Source organism: Elephantulus edwardii, unplaced genomic scaffold (genome assembly GCF_000299155.1).
Source record: "Elephantulus edwardii isolate Elephantulus edwardi_28Jun2011 unplaced genomic scaffold, EleEdw1.0 scaffold00002, whole genome shotgun sequence".
Lineage (NCBI taxonomy): Eukaryota > Metazoa > Chordata > Mammalia > Macroscelidea > Macroscelididae > Elephantulus > Elephantulus edwardii.
The window spans coordinates 37612175-37621754 of NW_006399752.1; the positions used below are offsets into that span (position 1 = coordinate 37612175).

General features: G+C 42.5%; 1 pseudogene; it reads left to right on the plus strand.

Annotated features, from left to right (window-relative positions):
- Nucleotides 1-9343, plus strand: part of LOC102867871 — an 84963-nt pseudogene extending 75620 nt beyond the window's left edge.
- Nucleotides 9344-9580: the final 237 nt, after the last annotated feature.

The following is a 9580-nucleotide window of genomic DNA, read 5'->3' on the forward strand; positions in this document are numbered from 1 at the left end:
GCTCCATGTGACCCTCAGGAAGCTGAGTGACGAGAGCAGTGCTCACATGATTTGTGGAACAGCAGAAGAATCAGACCAGACCCACTGTAGTCAGGCTAATTCCAACTCCCAAAGACACTCTAGGACTGAGTAGGCCCCACCCCCCGACCCCTGCTCCAGATTTCCAAGCAGAAGCAGACTGTCACAGCTTACTCCTCCAGAGTGTCTAGTCAGTTTGAATGGTCACCTTTTCAGTTAACCAAAGAGTGCCTCAACCTACACCATCAAGGCTCCTTACTCCCTGAATTCACGGTCATTGAGTTGAGTCAAGAGTGACTAGTTGGTTTGAACAATCAACTTTTCAGTTAACCAAAGAGTGTGTCAACCACCGTACCATCAAGGCTTCTTACTCCCCGAATTCACTGTCATTGAGTTGAGTCCTTCCCACAGCCACTTTCTCTCAGGTTTCTGAGGCTGTCAGTTTTTAGGGAGGAAATTGTCTACCTTGCCGACCTTTCAGATGACAAGCCAACATGTTATGTACTAAGACCCCAGTGCTCCTAGAGCTCCTTGGCAGAGATTGTTTTCCTACCAGATTTCCAGTTCCCTCCCAGTGTGTACTCTGTGAACTGTTCTGCATGTACCGGCTAATGTGTACTCAGGACTGAGGTTTGGTGGGGCTGTAGGTGCCCTGGCTCTCTTGATTTCCTGATTTTTGGATCTGCCTTAATTGAATAGTCTGGAGGTGGGCTTGTCTGCCAGTGCATTCCCACATCTCTCAGCCATCAGACCCCACACTCTGGGTCACTGCCAGCCACCCAGCAGGAAACATGAATCCCTAAGGTGATTAGCTGTGTAATGATTCAGGCTTCACTGCTGCCTTCCTGATGCCAAGGTAATTATGCTTCTGCTAACACTGACCGTGGACAGCGATTAGTCTCTGGGGGCTTCTCTAAATGAACATTAGGCCCATAGCCAGGGCTGTGTTCTCATCCACACTCCAAATCCTTGCAAAATGCCCCTTCACACGGAACAGAGAGTGAAATCACAGAATATTAGAACTGCTAGGGAGAGTCACCAGGGATCAGGAAGTTCTCGTAGCGCTTGCAACTCCAGGGTCACTTGGGAGACTGATCAAACTTGACAGTTCTTGAAACTCCCTTCCATGCTTCCTGCAACGACTTTTGTTTGTTAGCAAACTCAAGCTGGCCACCAAGAATGGTGACATCATACACAATGGAATGGGACACTGACCTGTTCTGTGTTATCCCCAAGCTCAGTTCTTAGTCTATATACAAGTTTTTCATGAGTCAAATAAGTGTTCTGGAGTTTCCATTCTTCCCAATGCTATCCGTAATTTATTGTGTTCCACCCAGTCACATTTCATTGCACAGTCAATAAAACACAAGTAAACATCTTTCTGGTAGTCTCTGTTTTCAGCCAAGATTCATCTGACATGCTTATGGGGGTGATGGACATGACTACAGCTTCGGATATGTGTACCTTGGTTCTCAAAATGACATCATGCTTTTGTGCGCTGGTGAATCTGAAATTACTCAGAGCTGAGCTTCTAATGTCCAGGGATATTATGTGTATCTTGTTGTTGTTGTGTACCATCAGGTCTGAAGTGATCCTTAGGAGATTGCCCATCTTTCTCTCATGGAACAGCTGGTGGATTTGAACCAGATGATCCTGATATTTCAGCACAGTGACATTTTCATACAGTAAAATACACAGATCTTAGATGGAAAATTTGACGCATTTTAACAAAGAGTAGTTTCTGGCTTTCCTCAAATTGAAATCAGCTGTGAAAAGGAAGTGCTATGACACACTGAAGTTATTTCACACAGTATGGGCAACACTGTAGTCTCTAAAGAGGAGTGTGAGGTTGCTTCAACCAGTTACAGGGCGTAAAGGACCGTGGGTCTATGTAGAAGAGACTATGTAGTCTCTAGTCACCATTGATAAAGACTAGTCATCTAGTTGCCATTGACAGCTGTCTTGTTTACCTAGTGCTAGTCTAACAGAAAGAGCACAGATGAGTGACTTTGGGAATGCAAATTTAATCTGTCAGTCTAACTCTTGGGAAGGTTTGATGGGAAAGTTTTTGTTTCATTTTGACATCTTTGGGATGATATCCATTGGAAAGATCTATGATCTTCTCCTGAGTCTAGGAGGTTCTCAGTGCAGGTCCTTGGGTCCTTTTACTCCCTTTATTCTTTCATGGTGGTGGTCAAGCCTTTCCTTCTTTGCTTGCTTCTCTCTCATTTTACCTTTTGTTAGATAAAGGATGATACAGGTCACACTCTAGGGAACACCCCATTATGTAGCATCAGGGTTATAAATTGAGTAATGGTATTGCATCCTGCCCTAAATTCTTTACAACCAGTTAGCTAACACATTGGACTGCACTGAGGGAGTTGATTACACAATAGTTAACAGGTAAATGACATCATTGCACAATTGCCAACCCAATGAGAATCATGACCCAGATAAGCTGACACATCTTTTGGGGATACACATTGCAAATGTTGCTGTTGCTACTGTTGTTAAGCACCACTGAATTGACATTGATTCATAGCAACACTGTGAACAACATATCTGAACTTTATCTTGTGCCACCCTCCCACTCTCTGTTACATTCGAGTCCATTGTTACAGTTACTGTTAATCCACCTCATTGAGGGTCTTCCTCTGTTTCCATGACCCTCCATGTTTCCCAACATGATGTCTTTTTCCCAAGGACTCCCCCCTCCTGAAACATGCCCAAAGTATATGAGAGAAAGTTTCACCATCCTTCCACTAAGACAGATTTGTGGCGGAGGTTTATTGCTGTGTGGACTAAGTTATGAATTACTCTTGTAGGACCTCTGTTATCCAACCCTGAGAATTGCTCAGACAGTTCCCTCAGGGTGGGGAGCGGCCTTAGTCTCTTAGTGGTGCCGGAACCCAAAACAAGTGGTAACTCAAAAGAACATAATTTCCCCCTCTGAGTTTTGGAGACAATCAGTCTAAATCAGACTATAAAAAAATCTCTTTCTGGGGGAAAAGAGAAGAGGAGGTAGGAAAATGTGCAACAGTGAATTAATAATAGTAATAGTAATAGTAATAGTAATAGTAATAGTAATAGTAATAGTAATAGTAATAAAAGAAGCAAGGAAAAAAATCCTTTCTGGCAGGTAATCAGCAAGTCCCTTGGTTCCTTGATGATCTTAACACATTTGCCTTTTCCCCTATGATTTTGTATCTGTGTCTGTTCTGCTCTTTAAGTAATTCAGAAGTGAGTGGATATGGATAAACTCTACAACACAAGAAAGCAAGCTCCATTTTCAAACAGGTTCATATCTACAAACACAGGATTTAGCAGATTTTGGGGGAAGGAAGCCATTGAGCTGATTCCAACTCATGGTGACATGATACATGTATCATAATAAAACTATGTTCCATAGGATTTTCAATGTGTGAATTTTCAGAAGTAGATCATCCCCAGCCTTTCTTCTAAGTGTTCTCTAAGTAGACTTGAACTGCCAACCTTTGACTTAGTTCTTCTTGTTGTTATGTTCTGTATAGTTGGAATCAACTCATAACTGCATAGAAGGAGATTACCCATCTTTTCCCAGCAGAGCAACAGTGGATTTGAACCTAGTGGCTTTGGATTGGCAGTGAGACTTCTTACCATTAAGCCACCAGAGCTCCCTGCTACAGAAGCAGTGTGTATTCCCTTCATCTTCTTTTATATTTTTTTAAAGAAACATTTTTATTTTGTACTGGTTTGCTTTCAAGTTTCCTATATATTGTTTTTCACACTGGATCTTTCCCATTTCCTTTACTCACACCTCCCTCCACCCATCAAATTGTGTGACCCTATGATTAACACAAACCCACCACCACTTTGCTCCCCCCTCCTCCCCTTGGACCCTCGTACACATTCAACAGTAATGGTCTTCTATGGTATTTGTCCTTATAGGACTGAATTAGTTCACTTAGCGTAGTGCTCTCCAGTCCCTCCTACATTAGGTAGTGATTTACGAAATCATTGCTCCTGGGTGGTGTGTAGTATTCCATCTTGTGAATATACAATAATTTTCCAGTCCATTTATTCAGATGAGTCTATGATCTACTATGCAAGAGATGAAAAAGTGAGGAAAAATGGGGTTGCTTTCACAGTTAAAAAAGTCATTTCTAGATCCGTCCTGAAATACAATGTTTTGAGTGACAGGATAATATCCATACACATACAAGGAAGTTCACTGAATACCATAATCATTCAAATATATACACCAACAACCAGAGCCAAAGAGGAGGAAACAGAAGATTTCTACTAAGTTTTGCAGTCAGAGATTGATCGAACATGCAATCAAGATGCGTCAATAATAATGAGCGACTGGAATGAAAAAGTTAGGAAGAGAGGAGAAGGATCAGTTGGAAAACATGGACTCGGTGACAGAAATGAAGCTGGAGATAGACTGATAGAATTTTGCATAAAAACTTATTCATTGCAAATACATTTTATATGAAACATGAACATAGGCTATACACATGGATTTCACCTGATAATATGCATAGGAATCAGATTAATTACATCTGTGGAAAGAACCGCTGGAGAAGCTCCATATCAACTATGAAAACTAGGCCGGGTGCTGATTGTGGAACAGACCACCAACTACTCATATGCAAGTTCAAGCTGAAGCTGAGGAAAATTAAATAAAATCCATGGGAAACAAAATTTGACCTTGAGTCTATGCTACCTGAATTTCAAAAACATCTCAGGAACAGGTTTGAGGCCTTCAATGGTAATGAGCGAAGACCAGATGAGCTGTGGGAATATATCAAGAATATCATCCAGGAAGAATGTAAAAGGTCATTGCAAAGACAGGGGAGGAAGAAAAGACCAAGATGGATGTCAGATGAGACTCTGAATATTGCACTAGTGAGTCAAGAAGCCAAAGCAAAGGGAAGAAATCAAGATATTAAGGAATTGAACAGAAGATTCCAAAGAGCAGTGCCCAAAGACAGAGTATTAGAGTGAAATGTGCAAGAAGCTAGAGAAAATCAAAGGAGCTGAAGTTGCTCAGCATTTCTTAAGCTGAAGGAACTGAAGAACAAATTCAAGCCTCAAGTTGCAATACTTAAGGATGCTTTGGGCAGAATATTAAGTGATCTAGGAAGCATTAAACGAAGATGGAAAGAGTATATTGAGTCATTGTACCAAAAGGAATTGGCTGACACAGAAGAATTTCATGAAACAACATATGAACAGGAGCTTGTGGTGATGAAGGAAGAAGGTCAAGTTGCTCTGAAAGAATTGGCAGAAACCAGTGCCCCAGGAATTAATATACATTCAACCTCTGATTCAAAATGGCCAACGCAGTTCATTTCAACTCACTGCTGTCTAACACATTGATCTCTGAGTTCTGTTTCATTTTTACTTGCAATTTTCCTAGATTCAAACTTTGAATTCAATTTTCAACTTCACATCTTTCTAGATTTATACATAATACTTAGTATTGTTGACACAAAAGTAGCCCTGGTAGTACACATGCTTAAGTGATTAACTGGTAACCCAGAGGTCAATGGTTCAAACTCTGCAGGAGAGAGAGCAGACGGTCTATTGCCATCCCCTTGGGAGCACTTTGGGTAGTTATTCTCTGCTTTATAGGGTCACAGGAAGAGCGCTCCAGCAGTTCTGGTCCACTAGCAGCTGCACAGGAGAAAAGTAGACAACCTTCTCTTGTGCAGCTTACAGCCTCGGGAACCCAGTGGAGGGCCAGCTACAAGCAGGTGCTGACTAGACGCTGATGAGTTTGAGTCTGGAGTTTTAGACTTTATATGTTCTATGTCCTTAATATTTTTGGTTGTCTGCAGCTGTTTCATTTCTGTCTTAAGTCTTGTCACATCAGCAAATGAAGGTCCAGAACCCTCTGCTCCACCTAAGCCATTGAGGCCAGCTCTGTTTTGAGGAGGGAGCTCTTCTTCGCTCATTGTATTTTGAGTGTGTTCAGATGTGAGGAACTGGGAGTATAGCTCCAGGGTAGAGCATTTGAACGCAGATGTGAGAAGCAGGTTACATTGTTGTTCAGAAGACTTCCAGTGACACATTGTTTTACAGTAGACAAACAAGTCCTTCTTTGCCTGGGAATTCTGCTGCACTGAGTCCACCCTGAAAGACCCTGTGGATATTGGAGATATCTATGGCCTAACTTTCAGGATCACAGCAACACATAAGATTCCATGTAAACTGACAGATCAACGGTGGAATGCATTGTGGTACCAGCATGTATACTAGGAACTCTGGGGGCACATCAAGCAAAAAACCAAAAGATCAGAAGCTTAAATCCACGAGCCACTCCATGGTAGAAAAAAAGGGCAATCTCCTGCAGTCTCACCAAAACTTACAGCCTTGGAAACCTGTGGAGGGTTGATGGCGATGGGTTTGGGTTTTGGTCTATCAGTGCTTGTGAATTTGATGACTGTGGGGAGTGGCAAGGAGCTGTGCTGCAATCCTGAAGGCATGCAGTTCGAGGCCACTAGCTGCTCCACAGAAGGATGGGAAATCTCCTCCCATTGAATTAACTGCCTCTGAAAACCCTGCAGAGGGTCAGCTATGGGTCTGTTCCAACTCTCTGGTACATGACACCACCACTTAGCATGTACTTAGTAACCACTCTTTTAATGTCTCCCCCCACTCACTTTGACAAAGTATTATTACTTTTATATTGAGGTGAAAGGTTACAGGGCAAATGAGTTTCCTTGATAAACAAATGTCTTTGTAAATACAAAAGGACACAGACCAGACCTGAGGCTGACAAGAAAATGCACTTCTTTCTCATTGTTGTGAAAGAGCCATGATTTCTGGAGTCTCCCTGGGGGTGGGGCGGGGGGGGGGAGCTATTCAATTAAAATGAATTTCCCAGATTTCTCTAATGATTGTTCTTGAGCTTCCACAAGCCAAGGAACATGTCAAGGTCAGAAGTCACTGAGATCTGCGTTGTAGAGTTCTTGTGGATGCGGTACCCTCACTGAATTCCTCTACCACAGGATGCAGGAGGGCAGGCCTGGGAGCTCATGCCTGTTTTGGAAGCTGGCTCTGCCTTGCTTGTTAAACACTCTACTAGTTGGCACACTGTGCGACTGGGCAGGGAAGGGACTGAGTTGTGGGCCAAGGCCACCTTCACACACCAGCCATTATGCGATCAGTCCAGAGGGAACCGGCTGTGCTCGTGTTTTCCTGTTCCTGGCATGGGCCCACAAGTTTGCTCTGCAGTGTCTGGAGAGGCTGCAGGCCTAGAACAATGGTGAATGATTTATTTGGCAAAGTATTTGGGTTCCAAAGTGTTGTTAAGCATGTAAATAGCTATATCCTGCCTTCATCTCAGCCAGCGGCTTCTGAATCGATCCAGGAGAAATTTCACTTGGTTTACGTGAGATTTCAAAGTGCTATTTTATCTCTCTCATCCATCTTCCGAGCTCCAGGTTAATTGTCACTAGGACTCCCTCTGCTTGGCCAAGGGGGAATCAATGTTCTGTAAACACAGAAATAATTTAAACATTAATGACACATGGGTTTCCATACATTTGGGTTTAGAACAGTCTTCATTTGCTGATATGTTATGTCAATGCCATTTATGGACATCCAAGTGGGAAAGAAGTAGCAGTGGTGGTTCAGTGGCTGAACTCTCGTTTTCCATGCAGGAGACTAGGGTTCAAGTACTGGTCTATACACTTCATTGCCATGACACTGAATGGTGGCAGTAGAGTTTCTGGACAATGATTAGAGATAATACCTTAGAAGGTTACCTCTAAAGAACTTGTGCATCAACCGAGATTCAGTTGTGCATGGGGTTGCAATGAGTTGAGGGTGACTTGATGGAGTTTAACATCAACACAACCATCATGAGTAGCCAAGGTGTCCTGTCTGCTTAAACTTTGGGGAATGGGTCAGACTGTTTTACTCCAGAGTAGCAAAACATTGTTCCAAATACCAGCAATGCTTTTTTAGTTTACACCATGGTCTTCAACTTGACTGTGAGCTAAACAAAGTCTTCCCTTGGAACACGAGTTTTTTGTAAACATCTAGGTAAGGAGTTAAGAAGGAATTATTTCTCCACTATGCGTCAGAAACAGATGAGTCGATTTATACCCTGTCAAGCTTTAGACTATGTTTTGTATTATCTTTCCCTTTTTACAAAGAAAATTTAATTCATAATTTATATGTTCATTTTTGCATTCTTCTTGCAATTACGGTATGAGCATTTTCTTATGTCATTAAATCTTTTCCTCTACAGTCATGTTTAGTGGGTATACAATATTTCATTGAATTATCATATCATAATTTACTTATCCAAAGTACTATTGTTGGGGCTGTGGCCTCTGGGCTGGTGTGAGCTGCCATCCCCGTGGCAGCAGGGTAGCCGAGCTGGAGCCGTGGCTGGTACAATGGTAGCAGCTGGACTGACCATTGCATTTGCAGGATCTGCAGGCTGTTAGGTCTTGCAACCCATGAAGCAGGTGGAGCCTCAAGTAAAACAAGTTTTGCACAATTTACAAAATCTGCCTTCAGTGGTGGCTAATACAGAAGTGCATTAGAACCCCAAATGACAAAATGAAAAGCAACATTAATACTAGGTCCCTGCTGTCATGGACAGGAGGGACCAGTCCTTGGAGAGGGACATCATGTTTGAAAGCGTGGAGGGACAGTGTGGGAGAGGAAGACCCTGAATGAGATGGATTGGATGAGATGGATTGACTCTGTGATTCGGGTACTGGGATTAGGTCTGGAGGAGACAGGAGAGAGCAGAGTTCAGAGCTAATGGACACGGAGTTGCTATAAGTCGCAGACAACTTGACAGCACATAACAACAACTGCCAGTAAAAGGAAAATAAGAGACGCTCGTTGACGAATTATGCTCTTAAATCACCCAGAAAAGGGATGGTCTCCTTATATAGCAGCCAAAATCAATGTTGTCGTTGTTGTTATGTGCCGTCGAGTCGCTTGCAACTCATAGTGACCCTATGTACAACAGCCCTAAACCCTGCTCTGTCCTGTGCCAATCACACTGTCTCTGACACCCCCATCCCGATTACCCCAGTCACTGAATCAGTCCACCTCATAGAGGGCCTTCCCCTTCCGCGCTGTCCCTCCACCCTCCCAAGCATGATGTCCTTCACCAAGGACCGGTCCCTCCTTGCAACATGTCCAAAGTATGTTAGATGGAGCCTCAGAATCCTTGCCTCTAACGAACAGTCCAGTTTGACCCTTTCCAGGATGAATCTGTTTGTTTTCCTAGCAGTCCATGGAGGCTGAAGATTTACTAAAAGATCAAGCTAAAAAAAAAAAAATGAAGTCAATGTGCGAGTCATTTTGAAGTAATTTATGTATAAGAGCCTTTTTTATAATAACATGTCTCAAAGCTTTTATTTTTAAAAATGGGGAGGAAAATAATCACAAAAAACCCCAAAGTATTACTGTTGGATGTTTAAGATTACTATATTATAATATAATTTATAAATTCACTTGCCAAACATTCAGAAAACATCAGTTGTGTGCCAAGCCTTTGGAGAGAAATAGGACAGCCAAGCCCTTAAGAAGTTCTCCATCTGGG